Source organism: Puma concolor, chromosome A1, assembly GCF_028749965.1.
Source record: "Puma concolor isolate L17-30 chromosome A1, mPumCon1.1.hap2, whole genome shotgun sequence".
NCBI lineage: Eukaryota > Metazoa > Chordata > Mammalia > Carnivora > Felidae > Puma > Puma concolor.
Window position 1 is genome coordinate 58,424,806 of NC_141667.1, and position 16,637 is coordinate 58,441,442.

General features: G+C 37.2%; 1 protein-coding gene across 10 annotated transcripts in view; it reads left to right on the forward strand.

Annotated features, from left to right (window-relative positions):
- The window catches only part of TENM2 (teneurin transmembrane protein 2), a 1,151,751-nt gene that overhangs the window by 161,393 nt on the left and 973,721 nt on the right, over positions 1 to 16,637 (forward strand). Inside the window, exon 1 of one of the 10 annotated variants that reach the window (XM_086710316.1) lies at positions 6,676 to 6,695. The exons of the other annotated variants lie outside the window; for them this stretch is intronic. The gene's annotated coding sequence lies outside the window, so the exon portion shown is untranslated. Of the gene's footprint in view, positions 1 to 6,675; positions 6,696 to 16,637 lie in introns of those variants that run through there. 10 annotated transcript variants of the gene reach the window in all.

Here is a 16,637-nt window from a genome sequence, read left to right on the forward strand (position 1 = left end):
AATAAACTATGAGAAATGGAAGTAGAGTATGGGATCATTCTCTAGGGATACAACTTTAGCTTATAGGTGTTTAAATCCCTGAATAGGAAGCAGTACTGATGATTAGAAACTGTATTCTGAATACATTCAGAAGGATTGTGGCATCTGGAAGGAAAGGGAATGTGTTGTAAAAGTTAATTCCAAGGTCCAGCTGTGTGTGCCTATAGAGCAAATAGAAGCAAGAGAACTGGCTGTGTATTTGCAATTGCTTTTGGCTGAGGGGTCGCTTTGGTTTCAAATAAATAACAAATAACTAAATTAGCAAAATGTGATAGCACACAAAGCTACAAAAACAAAGCAATGCAATAACACTATTCTATAGGGAAATCTACAAATCTAAAGACTAACAGTAATAATATGGAGTTAAAACAATTAAAATGCATGCTAATGTCTAATGCTGTTTATCTGCTGTACTTTTAGATAATGTTTTTATGGTTTCATTCTGTCCTTCATTCATGTGGAATTAGGAGGGACCAAGGAGTAGTTGTTTTGTTTAGTTTTTCCTAGTGAGGAAGGGACATGAGGTAAGGCTGTCTCAGTGCTTTCAGATTAACCAATTTGGGCAAATTTATGATATCTGGTTTGCATTCCCCAAAGATGCCAAAACATGGCCAAGTGTCTGGGCCTATCTCATCTTGGTAAAAGGTGGAGGACACCTCAGTGACCTCAGTGTGAGATTTTTCAGTTTGATTAAGAAAATCACATTGTTTTGGCCCATAGTTCAGTGAGTTTGTCCATTGTGTAGGTTTTTGAGATTTTGTTTGTTAGCTTTACTTTGAGTATGATGTTGTCTTGATGTACAGAGCTATGACATTGGAATTTTATCTCAATCTTCTTTTTTTTTTTTTTATTTTTTTTTTCAACGTTTATTTATTTTTGGGACAGAGAGAGACAGAGCATGAACGGGGGAGGGGCAGAGAGAGAGGGAGACACAGAATCGGAAACAGGCTCCAGGCTCTGAGCCATCAGCCCAGAGCCTGACGTGGGGCTCGAACCCACAGACCGCGAGATCGTGACCTGGCTGAAGTCGGACGCTTAACCGACTGCGCCACCCAGGCGCCCCTATCTCAATCTTCTTAAAGTCATAAATGATAAATAATATCTGATGAATATTTGAATGCCTACCATGTGCCAAGGTAAGTATCAGTTTACTATCCTAAGAGATAAAGCATTATACTCACTTTAAATACAGAAAAAATGCTTAGATTGCTCAGGAAAACTAAACAAGGCAGAAAAATGTATTCAGGGCCAAGGTCAGGCCTTTTCTAGGGACCTGGTATATGGAATTCTCCTGGCACCTGCTCAAGTAAGAGTTAACAAGGTTAATTTGTTCTCTGCTTCTGAAACACAGGGAGGGAATTTTAGAGGGCTATGAAATATCCTCTTTGAGGTTAGGGAAAACTTTGCAGAAACTAAGAAAGCTATAAGAGTAGAAGTGCCAAAGGTGGTAAAGAAAAGTACTGAGGAGGAGGAAATGCTGAGCCCAAAACTTGGGTAAATATTAGCCTTCAGTATAGTTCAACAAGTATGATGGAATCTAGTTCTTTTTACGAAGATGGGTCAACTACTCTTGTAAAATAGCTCAAAGAAATCATTTATTCCTCAGTAACAGTAGTAGGCAGGTGAATAGCAGTGGGTGGCTTTCTTTCTCACTGTTTTGGGGTACAACGGGACCCAGGCTGAAAGAAACTCTTCCATTTTCAATATATATCTTCCAAGATCACTTCCATTTAGGCCATGTATATAGGGAAGGGAGCATCTAAGAGATTTTTGTGGTTTCTGCCTGGAAATGGTCAACATCACTTCTGCTTCCTTTCCATTGATAGATCTCAATTATATAGTCACCTCTGATTATAAAGGAGACTGTGAAAGATAATCTAGATGTGCACTGAGGCAGAAGAGGAGAACTCGGGGCAAGGCCAGCAACTAGTGATCCCTGCTAGATTCATTCAACTGAGCATAGATTCTGTGCACCCTCAGCACAATTTCATTGTTGCCTTTAGATCACTCTGGAGTAGAGTTAACACAATACGTCATGCCAAGTCAACACTTGTAACATTCCAGTTTTTACCAAGCATTTTACAAATGTTCAGTTTGATGCTAACCTGACCTCACATGTCATAGCTCTCTGGGAAGAAGTTCAGTTCTCTATAGTATTACATAATCTTATTCATACTGTGACCATGAGGCAACATGATGAATGCAAAAACCATGTCTTTGGGAATTAGATAAACCTGAGTTTGGGTTCTTATTCTTGGCTCATAATTTTGTATGCCTGGGTAACTGTCTTAACCTCTTTGAGGCTTAGATTTGACATTTTAATGACAAAAAAAAAAAAAACCTAAATGAAAACCCTCCTTCCTAAAATTGTCAGGAGAATTAAATTGTTTTTAAATGTAGAAGCAATAAAGTTAAAATCTTAGTAATTTTTTCATGCCGAAATAGCTGTTGATACTTACTTCTCAAAAATATATATTTTTAAACCAAGAGTAGAGATTGAGTTTTCTTAAATGATATTTTAGCATTTATGAAGACAGTAATAGTTTCTTATCTACTCATTATGATGATTAATATATTAATAGTCAGTTATATCCTCCCCCCCAATTCTGCCAATCATGAAGTATCTAGGGCCACATTCAGTGCATAGTTAATTGGTGCTCTTTAAATGCTTGTTGAATGCCTGACCTCAAATCAATATTCTGGAATTAAGAACAATCTAAATTTATTACAAGCTAAAATTTTGAAGCTTCTGCTCTGACCATGATGTGTACTTTTTCTACCTCAGATGGGATTATATACAAGGAAAAGGAACTTGGAAGGGGAAATGATAGGCACATTTAAAGCTTGCCTGCCAAATCAATTTAAAATGAAGTTGGCAAATTATTTTATCTCCTGCTTTTCCTTTCTCTGAGATGTTTAGTACAAGTTGCTTGATTGACGCATAGGGAACAGAAAAGACATGCTCTACACTTCAGTATGGATTAACCGGAGAACAGTATACACTCCTAGAGATTAGCTGGCATGGTGACCATGAACTTCGGAGCTTCCAAGGATCACAGTAAAAGTGTGCAGAAGCAGGGAGAGAAAGGGTGACAAGAGAGAAAGGGCAGTTTCAGGAACGTCTGCTTCTTCAGATCTTTCCCACCTAAGAGTTGCCTCATTCAAAGTCTTCAAACAACGCTCAGGAAGAAAGCCAATTGTGTTAGAACCATGTTTAGTGCTGAATGCATAGAGAAAGGGCTCTCCTCCCTGCTGTGCTCCACATGGAGATGAAATGGAAGCTCTCTATTATGCATTTGTGTCAAAGTCTTTCCTTCATCCAGCTATCCTACTTCCAGGATAGGGTACAGATTCTATCTGGGTCAGCTGCTTAACCAGCCCTTGTCTTGAATTTCTCTACCTTCTCTCGTGCAGTCTTCAAGTATTTACTGGACTTAAGAAATGTAAGTCTCTGTCTCTCATGGAAGTTACATTACAAAGAAAAGGAGGGTCTCAACAATAAATAGAAGACAAATAGGTCGATTATTAGGGAGAGTAATGACTACTGATGATGAAGTAATAATAATTAAAAAAAAAAAAAAAGGCTATTTGAAAGGAAGTAATGAATGAGTATTGAATTCAGATAAGGCAACCCAGGAAGGCCCTTTTGTGTAGAGGCCATGTGAGCTGAGACCTGAATGGTGAGATGTCACAGTTTGCCATACACAGCTCTAAGTCCAGACCCCTTTAGAAAGAGGGAGCAGCAAGTGCTAATACACATGTGTGAGGATACCCTTGGCTGGTTCAAGGAATAGAAAGAAGACTCTTGTGTCCAGAGTGGAGCCAGTACGGCTGATGGTGTGAGAACAGATGTCAGATGAAGTAGTTCCTCCCAGGCAATGGGAACAAGGGAGTTTAGATTTTTTCCTGTGTGATAAGAAATCATTTGCACCTACTAAGAATTTATTTATTTGTGTTCATTCAATGTGGTTAAATATTCTGTGCTTTGGAAAGTTCTTTTTCCGCTGTCTTGAGCTCTGCACTCAAAATTGTAGTTCCTAAGTCTGTCAAATTGCAGAAGAAATGGAGAATCATTAAAAGAATTTTAATAATACTTATTGACACTTGCAAATTGCAAACTCTCGAATGGCAAACTTTATTTCTTTGTAATCTTTTCCACATTTAGAATAAATGTAGAATTTCTAGATGATTGTAATGAGGACTTTTATTTAATGTATCAAAAATTACACCATTATAAAGGTCCTATTTCCAAAGGGTGATTGCTAAAAGCCATGTTCTTTCTTTAGGGCATGTTTTCCATTTAAAAGCACTTATCTTTGTAAGAATGAATGAAATGGTTAAGGGAATTGGTGCTAATTGGGAATGACAAGCTGACTATGAAGTCCTGCCCCCCCTTTTCTTCTTGGTATATTTTTCTGAGTTTTATGCAAACCATTGGCACTTATAAATTCTTTCTATTTCAAATAGATTTCAATTGTTGGGTGCTGTGATGTTTAGAGCTATATTTGTTTGATGTTTGTCCACTTACAAGAAGTAAATGTCTTTTTGAGAGAACAAGAAACTATAGGCTCTTTCAATTAAGGTATAAAACCTCCTACTAGCAAATATGTCGTGTTGATTTAAATGAAATAGTAGCTCTGAGGTACATGTGTTCAAAAGTTGAAATTTGGTGTGATTTAAGTTTTATTTTTACTTTGTGCTTTGTTTGTTCTTCATTAGATATATGGTGATGCCATTGAGACACATGCTATCACAATTTTGTTTCTCTGCAGAATTATTTGGAACTCAAGATTATTAAAGACATGTTTAGAAACAATGAGTTTTTGGGGCGCCTGGGTGGCGCAGTCGGTTAAGCGTCCGACTTCAGCCAGGTCACGATCTCGCGGTCCGTGAGTTCGAGCCCCGTGTCAGGCTCTGGGCTGATGGCTCGGAGCCTGGAGCCTGTTTCCGATTCTGTGTCTCCCTCTCTCTCTGCCCCTCCCCCGTTCATGCTCTGTCTCTCTCTGTCCCAAAAATAAATAAAAACGTTGAAAAAAAAATTAAAAAAAAAAAAAAAGAAACAATGAGTTTTTGATGGCAGTTCCTAAAATGTCTTGGGAAACTTGATAAGGCTTGTGATTGCTGTTTTGTTAAATGCTCTTTATTCCCATGCATTATGCATTCTTTTGGCTTTAGCTTTGGCTTTGGTTTTCAGTTTTTGGATGTGATCCTGCACTAAGTGGTGCCCACCTTGTATATGATGAAGTGCCTTTGGGTATGTTTTCTGGAGCAGGCCCACTTGCACTGCATGCGATGCAAGTGAATGAGCAAGATACTGTCTATATGGTTCGGTATTCTCGTAGTCCCTGGCTACAAATGTAATAGGCATTCAGGGTTAGTGACCCTTGACAATGGGTGAGTTAAAACTTTGCAGAGTTAAAACAAGTCTCCAGTTGTTGAGAAATAAAATCTATTGGTCAAGTATGTTATGTTGTGAGTGACTCACCCAAAGCAAAGAAACAAAGGGTAGAGACGATGAGTACTTCCCTTAATAGAACAGGGGGAATAATGGAAACTGGTAGGTAATTTCTCTTGGCATTTATCTTTTGCTTTTTTGTTTTGTTTGTTTTTGATACTGATTATAAAGGTAATAGATGCTTATAGAAGTTGTAATTTGGTCTGAAAATACTGTATTAACCTCAAAGTAAAATGTAACATAAGGACCGTTAGTAAAGTATAATACAGGTGTTAAAGAACCAATTCAATTTATTCTTTGTTCTCCAATCCCCTTCCTGCCACATTGTTAAGGGAGGTCTTTTGTTTGACTGCTTCTGTACCAAAATTTGTAGAGATAGTAATACACAAAACAGAAAGAGAATACTATCTTTAGATTGATTTACTTAGTGAAAAAGTAGCTAGGAAGGGAAGGGGGCATTAGGAAAAGAAAAACTAATACAGAGATAGGGAGAGACATTTTGGAGGGCTCTAGGAGAAAGAAGAGAGAAGTGGAGTAGCTGCCATGTGGTGTGAGATTTGGGGGAGATCAAGTGGTAAAACAACTTTTAGGGAGTTTTACTGTGTGAGAAGATAAGGAAGTTTGCTGAATATTGTAACATGCAATTTTCCATTAATCCTTCCATATATTCTGAAAACATTTCAGTAAAGATATCTACATTTTTCTTCAATACTCTCAGAGTTAAAAGTTGTGCTTCTTTCTCATACATCACCATGCTGAGATGGGATCTTTCTATTTGACAGACATATAGATCAAGATTTTGATGGAAGAGCTTAAGGCACTATATCAATAAATTAGGTTATACAGATAAAATAGAATATGCAAAAAAGATAATACAACTTTCCTTTATTACCTCACCATAAAATAAAATCAGACCCTATGTAATGCCTTGTACCCTGCTTTTTCCACTAGCTATATTTATATACAGATACATATCATTCCATTCCATTTGAAGGTTACAAAATATTGCATTGTTTGAGGTACTACAGTTGATTAATTCATTCTCCCATTTTTGGATAGCAGATTGTTTCCAAACATTTGGTTATTATAAACAGTATTGCAACACCTATTTCTGTAGCTAAGACTTGGTTATATCCTAATTTGTTTTGCTAGGACAAGAATTGGTGAGGAATAAGTTATTTGGAAAGAAAAGAATCAAATTGTAAGTATCTAATATTTTCTGGGGATGAAATGCCAAATTAATTGAGGTAAAGCAAAGAAATCACAACTAAAATAAGTGAAAAGTTTCATTATAGAAAAATATGAAAATTAAGCAAAGAAAACACATAAAAACATTAGAAAATGAGTCAAAGAAGGGTTCTCAATCATTACCTCTTTCCTGAAGTTTATACCATAGTTAAATGGACTAGTGTGATATAAATGTGTCATAACTAAAATAGAAAATATATATAATACAGAGAAGTACAAAGTAATGTAGTAATTAAAACTTGTCAAGAATGACAAAAAGGAGCTAGAAAAGATCCAGAGAGAGTAAGAGTTAAGATCCATGAGAATAGTTTTTTTTATTTTAATCTTTTAAATTTTTAATTTTTAATTAATTTATTTTTAATATAATTTATTGTCAAGTTGGCTAACAGAATAAGTTTTTATATGGATTCCCAAGATTATACTGTCACATTTTGAAAAATGAAAACTGAGAGCTTATGTGGTCAAAATTAATGAAATTGTAATCTAAGGTGAAGGGAGATACACACCCATTTGTTTTCCATATTTCATAAAGCAAAAGACAAAGAACACTATTGAAAATTTAATACTGATAATTTTAAGAAAAAAAGGCAGAAATTCCATAGTCTTCTACTAACCATAATTTGAAGACAGTATGTTTTATATGTTTTTGTATGAAATGTTCTTTTTCTTTTTTTTATGTGTATGGTGGATGGGGTATCCATACCAGTTAGGAATGTGTTAAGCTGCAAATAAAATTCAAATGAAAGACCCTTAAAAAATATAGGTTAAATGTTCTAATAAAACAAAAAGTCCAGAGAAAAGTGGCTGCTGATGTCATTTGAGCTGCTCAGAGATGTGGTCAGATACTGTAGTAGTCTGTTGCATTACTGTCTACCAAATAAACCACCCTTTTGCTGTCCATACTCTTTTGTTATCCTCTGCTCTTGGGTCTGTGCTTAGCTTTTGAGGAGGTAGAGGAAGTGAGGTGTAAGTTTTACAAAATATTTTGGTCTTGAACTTTGCAGTTTAGAATTGCATGGTGTCAAAAACAGGCTCTTCCTTCCTCCCTTAGCTTCTTTCTATCATGAAAAACACCTTGCTGTTTAGAAATATGTATAGGGGCACCTGGGTGGCACAAATGGCCGAATGGCCGACTTCGGCTCAGGTCATGATCTCGCAGTTTGTGAGTTCGAGTCCCGCATTGGGCTCTGTGCTAACAGCTCGGAGCGTGGAGCTGCTTCAGATTCTGTGTCTTCCTCTCTCTCTTCCCTTCCCCTGCTCTCAGTCTGTCTCTCTCTCAAAAAATAAACATTAAAAATTTTTTTAGGAGGGGCGCCTGGGTGGCGCAGTCGGTTAAGCGTCCGACTTCAGCCAGGTCACGATCTTGCGGTCCGTGAGTTCGAGCCCCGCGTCGGGCTCTGGGCTGATGGCTCAGAGCCTGGAGCCTGTTTCCGATTCTGTGTCTCCCTCTCTCTCTGCCCCTCCCCCGTTCGTGCTCTGTCTCTCTCTGTCCCAAAAATAAATAAACGTTGGAAAAAAAAAATTTTTTTAGGAATATGTATAGACACGGATGAAACTTGACATTCCTAACTCTCTATAAAACTTCAACTGGGAATGCTTCGGTGGCTTATTCTGGTAAGCATCCAACTTTGGCTGAGGTCATGATCTCACCGTTCATAAGTCAAGCCCTGCATCTGACTCTATGCTGACAGCTCAAACCTGGAGACTGCTTTGGATTCTGTTTCCCTCTCTCAATGCCTCTCTCCCTCTCTCTCTCAAAAGTAAATAAACTATTAAAAAAAACAAAAACAAAAACACTTCAGCTGGAATACAGAAAACCTAAGCATTAGAGGGCTATGGCTTTACTCATGAGAGGACTCTGTTCCTCTCTTTCAATTTGTGCAATGAAATTTTTGCTACAAATGATAAAGACAAAAATAATGTCCCCACTATTTTTGAACCTTCATGGGTTTCTGGAAATGAAAGCAAGCCAAGAATAAATACGCATCTTAAGGCTTGGATATGCAAGAGATGATTCTCAAACTTAAATGGACTTCAGAATCACCTGAAGGGCTTGTTAAACACAGAGTGGTAGATCCTATCTCCAGAGTTTCTGATTCAGTAGGTCTGATATACAGCTGAGAATTTGTATTTCTAACAAATGCACAGGTGATGCTGATGCCACTGATTTGGGGACCATAGGAACCACTGTGCTAGAGATATAGTAGATCAGGATAACAAATATAAATGTCAATAGGGGTCAAGCAGGTAATATAAATGATGAAATAGGGTCGAGTATCATACAACAGAAAATATGTAAATCTAGAGATCTGGAGACACAAGTCCCTGCTGAAAGGGGACAGCCCTCAACACTGCTCTGTAGATTGTATGTAATAGGTTCAATGTTGCTCAATGAACTGATTTCTAAAGAGTAGCTGGAAATATATATTTTATAAGTATAATTTCTCAAATTGCATATGTTGAACACTAAAATAGGATTTCAGTAATATGTGAGTCAAATAAATGTTATCTTCAGGCTGGATGTGGCCATGTAGATCACTTATTGAAAACCTTTCCGGGGCGCCTGGGTGGCGCAGTCGGTTAAGCGTCCGACTTCAGCCAGGTCGCGATCTCGCGGTCCGTGAGTTCGAGCCCCGCGTCGGGCTCTGGGCTGATGGCTCAGAGCCTGGAGCCTGTTTCCGATTCTGTGTCTCCCTCTCTCTCTCTGCCCCTCGCCTGTTCATGCTCTGTCTCTCTCTGTCCCAAAAATAAATAAACGTTGAAAAAAAAAAAAAAAAAAATTTAAAAATTTAAAAAAAAAAAAAAAAAGAAAACCTTTCCAATGGGCAAAAGGTAACTGTCCACCACAACTATTTACCCCCTACCACATAATAACTCAAACCTGAATATGCACCTGCTTTGATTGAATGTTGAAAGGTGTTTGTTGTAGGTATTGAAATTTTTGCAGCATTTCCTATAGATACAACCATCAATAACTCAAAAGTCTATTTTTGGGAACACTATTAAAAGAAAGTAGCTATAAGATCATGTGTATTATCACCTTTAACTCATGTTTTGATTTTTTCCTCTCTTCATACTTCCTGACTCCCAAAATGGTTTAAACAGAAAATTCCGATAAATTTCGTCATTAATTCTGATAATTTTAAGGTATTATAGATGGCTAAAGATAACAGTATTCTGCTATCTTCAAAGTCTCATGCACTTGCAAAGCTAAGAGTTGGTACTATTTGGAAGCAAAGAAGAAAGCCTGTTGACTTGCCTGGGTTGCATTCTTAGCCTTTTATTCCTTAGCCTTTCATTTCTTGAATCAGTTAAAATGTTTTATTAACCATCTGGTCACCTACAGGCTCAGGAATAAAACAGTGCCAAAATACACCAAGAAATCTTGTAAACACTTTATATAAAAGAGTAAAATAAAAACCTGGTCAGTTTATCCATCTTCATTAATGATTCCTTGGATGGTTTTCCTTCCCCACTATGACTAACAAGTATCATCTAGTTATGAGAGGCCATTATACAAAATCATTAAAACATGCTTAACTGTACTGTGTTAATTATGCAATGATAAATTATTCTTTATTTCTTCATTAACAGTATTGTAGCAGTAGAATTAGCATTGTTTGTTCCTTTTTGAAGAAAAAAATCATTAATATTAAAAAATGAAAATTCTGGAAACTTAATGTTGTGGAATGACAGTTTTAATTTGATTTTTAAAATCCTATTTGCTGCTCCCCTCAGCTATAAAAGTGTAACCATTATGTCACTGTAATTACATTGGCTGTTTATCTCCTCTTCCATGGCTATATCTAGGTCTGTGCAACAAACTAAGGGCTGGCATTAGACTCTGAATCAGGAGACCTAAGGGATCTTACTAAATCTTCTGCTAAATTGATTCTAATAGTATAATTTAAATCGCTTCTAGATTCACTCTCTGCTTTTGAATCATTTCATTATTAAGCCACAAACAATTTAATGTATGCTTGTGGAGCACTATGCTAGGCACTATGGAGGACAGGAAAACAGTCTAAATTTGCATATTTGCTGCCTTGTAGTGTTGACAATACATCATCAAAGTTAAATATCTATACATGCAACATACAATAAAATATAATCACTGATGTGCAATGGCACAAAGGCAATATTAAGATATAGAAAGGAAAATTATTCTGATTAGATTGTTTAGAAAATTTGTCTTTAGCCTTGAACATTAAAAAACAACAATAAAGACCAACATCATAATGTGTGTATCATTTACTTTGCCTGGGACACTAGCTCTAAGAGCCTTCCATACACTAAGTCTTAAATCCTCCCGGGATCTCTATGAGTTTGGTACTGGTATTGTCCCATTGATAGGTACAAGGACAAAAGATTTTATTAGGTCAGTCGTTCTTAAAGTATTATCCTAGGACCAGCAGTATCAACATCTCCTGGGAACTTGTTAGAAATACAGATTCTTGTGCTCTCCCTATCCCAAACTTACTGAAAAATGGAGAATGGGACAGCCCTCTGTTTTGACAAGCTGCCTGGGTGATTCTGATATTCACTAAGGTTGAAGAACACCAGCATTAGGTGAAAAGGATGATAAGGACAGTGAAGTGTGTGGCATACAATACATAGAGGTTTTTATTCCTGGCAGTTGGTCCTATCTTTGCCCCTTATTGCATGTGTGGCCTTAAATATGTTACTTACCCTATTTAAATCTCAGATTTGTCATCTGTAAACTGGGGAGAACAGTTGTTATTACTCCTCCTTGCTATTGAGCATTACATGAGATCATACACATAAAACTCTTAGCATAGGTTCTGATGCAAAGTAAGCTTTCAGTAAATGGTAGCTTTTGTTACAGTGATTGCCGTCACTGTCTTCACTGTTATCATTGACATCCCCATTCAGGTAGAGACGGCCTGAATTAAGTCCAGGAGGAAGGAGTAGATAGTTTTCCTAGGTGGAAGATTTCTCTTTTGTGGCAGATGTGGATCACAAATAATGAATGGAAATATTAAAGCCTCAATATTTATATCCTTCAAAAACCTTCTCTGATTAATCTTCCCCATGGAGTATGTGTGTGTGTGTGTGTGCGTGTATACTTTCCTGGAACATGTATGGATATAGCCTGCCCTGAATAAATTCTCACTTTTTTAAAATGTTACCCTGTAATTGCTCCAATTTGAAAGACAAACAACAACCAAGAATAAACAACCTGGGATAAACAACCAAGTCCCCTGGACCTCCAATTTCTTTAATGTTCTCTATTGGGAGAGTTGAACAGCTCCTATTCTGGAGTTAGACTGGATTCAAAACCAGGTTCCACCACTCATGAGCTGTTTGACTTTGGACCAGGGGCCCAAGGTTCACCAACTTTAAAATGGAATCAAGTTTAAGAAAATATTATTGGGATGTTTAATTTAATTTCCAAATTCAAAATAAGGGCATCTTTGGAGGGGATTGTTGAGGTTATTGGAAGAAGGAATCCAAAATAATCATCATCATCATCATCATCATCATCATCAATAAATAAAAATAAAAAAAGAAGTAATCCAAAAGAAGCTCCTATCTCATTGTCTGAGAGATAAGAAGCTCTCAATAATGATTCTTTTTTTCTTTTTTTTTTTTTTTTCATTGTTTACCCTTTCTTTTGGCACCCAGTGAGTTCAAGAAGCATGCTGTTCATGGGTTTGTGAGATTCCAAAATGGTGCAACTCAGCAAGGCAGGCCATAGAGGCAACGGTGTGTAAATGCCAACTCTTTCCATTGTTTTTCCTAGGTGATAAAATGTGTATACCCTGGTAGTGGGTGAGAATAGAAAAGGATAGCATAGGAGAGGTAAGAGGAGTGGAGGATCAAGGGGCAGAATTGCTGCAGACACAAGTTGCTTAGCAAACATTGATGAAAAAAAGGGGTTAAAGGAGATATATTTTCTAGTCTCATATATACACTATGAAAGATACTCTGGGGACATTTCTGAGTATAATACAAGGCTATAGATTTCCTGAATAGTATTATGCTAATGTCTGTCACAGTCCTGTTGTGACTTTGGGCAAATCACTTCACTTCCCTCTTCCATTTTAAGAACATGAACAAATTAATGTAGACTTGCTAGAATGTATGAGTGCTTACTCTGTGTTAGGCACTGTATAATATTTTGTGGAATAGTCTCTGTAAGTCCTTATAATACTACCTAGTCAAGTGAGGATTATCATCCTCTTTTCACAGAACAGGAAAGAGAGACTAAGACAGACTAAGAATTTGCTGAGAGGTCACAGATAACAAAGGAAATTCAAACTGGAATTCAAATCCATGTGTATGGAGTCAGAGTCTCAACTCTTGCATATTATCCTGGAGGAAAATGAGCAGATTGAAGTAAACAATTCAGTGTTTCTACCTCAGAGTAGAATTCTGTAGATTCTACCCACCCACCAATTTTTACACATCCTACTTAGATTTTAATATATATTCTGGTGATTCCCCATATGATAAAATAGTAAATTTTCCATAAATCGTATATTACCAATTCTTGAATATTTCTGTAACACCCTCTTATGTGTCAGCCTTCACCATTCTGGTATCTGCTCTCCTGATTTATCAAACCTTCAGAAATGCTAGGGAATTCTCCTTTTGCAGTAAAGAATAAAAATTATTTTCTTAGTTTGTACTATATCTGTGGTGGCTGGGACTAGGTCAAACACAGAATTCCTAGTAGCCTGAATGTCTATTTTAGATTCAAAATTGAAGGTCTCGTGTTCTCCCAAAGGCTTATTTTGCTGAAGGATTGGTCTGAAAATAAAGAGGCTGTGTTTTTATATTTTAGATATTGTTGTTTCTTTTGCAGAAGGAATGGAAAGATTGATCCTTGGCTTTAGGGCTAGCATGAACATGGTAGGCTTGTGAACCCATGCTACTGGCCCAGGGGACACATTCTCTCCCACCTCCACCCACATTCTCAGCTTCTCTTTTTTGTAAATCTTGATGTGGTAGACAAGATGGGGCATCCTTGAAATAATCTCACTGTTAGTGCATATGGAAATATATTCATGAGTGATTTAGGAAATGTGACAGTTGAGTAGTGTGTGTTTTTTCCTAAACTCTGGGCTGTTTTCCCACGGACTGTGTGTCACATCCTCCAATTCCCCCAACAGCTGCAAAGGAACACAAGCCCTCACTGGGGTCTTGGATAGGGAATTGCCACATGTAGGATCTTCCTTATGACGGATGCAAACAAGCATTAAGTCAAGATGTTTTTACCTGTATGTTTCCTATATGTCTTCCCCTATTAAGAGTGTTGCCATGTATTTTTTTCCATCTGAATATTATTTCGTTAGCGGTATACATAGTGTGAACATTTAATGTTGTTGATATTTGCTTAGCAAGTGAAACTGGCAGACAGACTTGTTAGCATCATCAAATTGTACTGAGGCATCTGGATGCCCAAGATATGTGCAGGGTCAGATAGCAACTGGGTTAAATAGCTTTTGCAGCCTAAGATTTTATTATCTCAAACAGCTAACTCGTATGTGAGCCAAGTACAATGGAAGATGGTGAAAACTTTCCCAAGAAGATGAAGACAGAGTATGGATAAACAAAGGGAAGGGTGAGCATCATGGCCATTTTAAATGTTTTTTGCTAGTAGGATGCTAGCATATTGGAGATGAAAGTTGTGTTATGGTATTATCAAAAAATTTTACTTTATGTAAGTACAGGTGATGGCTTCTTTAAAAAAATTAAGGTTTATTTATTACTGAGAGAGAGAGAAAGACAGAACATGAGTGGGGGGAGAGGCAGAGAGATGGAGACACAAAATCCGAAACAGGCTCCAGGCTCTGAGCTGTCAGCACAGAGCCCTACATGGGGCACCAACCCATGAGCTTTGAGATCATGAACTGAGCAGAAGTTGGATGCCAAACCAACTGAGCCACCCACGCGCCCCCAGGTGTTGGTTTCTTAAACTGAATTTTCTGGGTCCCAATAAATGAAACTAATTCAAGTTGGTTTAAGCTGAAATGGGAGATTTATTCTAAGAGTATACAGATGTCTCTGAGAATCCAAGTGAAGAATTATACCCAGGCCTGGAAGATACCAGAACGAGGAATTGGAAAATTGTGCAGACTCTCCGTCCTACATCTCTGTAAAGCGTCTTTATTCTTCTCTCACTCTGCAAACAGTTTTTTTTCTGCAACTGCTTATCTGTTTATGAGTAGGGGTTTCTGATCTCACATTTTCCAAGTATGTACATTGCAGATGCAACTACTTGAAGCCATCCCATTTTAATCAGTGTCTCCTTTATCTCGAAATATTTCTGTATTCCTGGAGAAGATAGTCTATTCTGATTAGCCTCGCTTGGGCGATATGGTCACTCCTGTTCCAGTCAAACTTCAGATATGGGGATTGCATAACCTTTATAATGTGGTCCTTATATTATCTTTCTATGGCACTGACGTTGCAAGGAACTTACATCCATGATCTGTGCTTGGGCCTGGCTTCTGAAGAGTGGGTGAGATCCTTGCAACAGCCCATCTCTTACTTGTTTTTTATCCACAACATTCAGTAAAGTTCATACATTTTTGGAGCAGGTAAGTACTTGCTAAGGAAAAAGCATAGAGACTAAATGAAGTCCCACTTATCGAATGTCTGACTCTTTTCCTGCTTGAACCAATTGACCCTCTCCTTTCAGCTCTCCTTATTACAATGATCCTTTATCATGATTGTGAGATTGCAAATTGTCACTAATCACCTGAAGGAGAGGTGCAAAATTCCCCTGGAGTGAATTTTAATTCACATTTAATTTTTTATCAAATCACACAAAACACTTGGGTATAAAGGAAAGGGGGCTAACATAGAAAGAGAGGTCATGGAATTTAACCTTGATTAAGAGTTAGAAAATCATTCATTTATTTTTGAAGTGTCTTCCTACTGGAGATAAAATTTAATTTTCCAAAGTTTAGATAAGAATGAGAGGTAGGTGTATATAGTGTAGTACTTTCTAAGTTCTTGAAATTTGGGGTCATTTTTCACATTGTAGAAATTTAACCTGGTGCAAAAAAAAAAAAAAAATAGTGGAATACATGAAAGAGAAACAAAAGGATCTGGCATTTGTTGGTGAAATCTGTGTTTAAAACCAGGTAAATGGATTCATATCTGGCCTCTGCTCTATAATCTTAAGCTAATGTTCTTGTTTTATTCCTTATCTATAAAATGAAGATAGGAGTACCTAAATAAAATGGTTGTTGTGGTTTTTGAAGACAGAGGATATGGAGTCTCTAGCATGGTGCAGTAATTTGGACATTTTCATTTTTGTAAATAAAAGGTCTCAGATATCTGGGTACATAGGTTAAGGATAATTTGGTACGAAACTCATGTTAAATCACAAAATGTGAATGTGCCCTGATACATGTGTCACCTTTTATAAGTAGGGATAGTCTAATCCCATTTGCAGTCACTTCCGTTGAGTTTTTATAGGATGCATGGTGCTGTATTTGTTCCTCTTTCACTCTATTTTGAGTTGTCTCTGCTCTCTGTCATCAAATGGTCCTGTTGGCCAAATCAACCTGGTACTTTTTAAAATCTTCCTGTTTCCATAAAGTCTTAGAAAGTTGTATTTGAGGTCCCATAGGAAGTAGCTTATCATGCTGCTGGTGAATCCGGGAAAGCATTTGATAGAATCTGTTGGCATTCAGTTCTGGTGTGTGCCCTTCTTTTTTTTTTTTTTTTTTTTACATGTCCATTTGTGCTTTGGGTCCTTAGCTGCTGTTCCCTACAATCCTGACTACTTAGGGTTTCTCATAATCTCCACTGAGGACCAATACTAACTTACCAAGCATGGGTTTCTTTTTCATTACCAGGATTTAAAGAGAGTATGTCTTTCTAGGGGTTTCGATGACTTTTTTGTGCCTTTATTCTT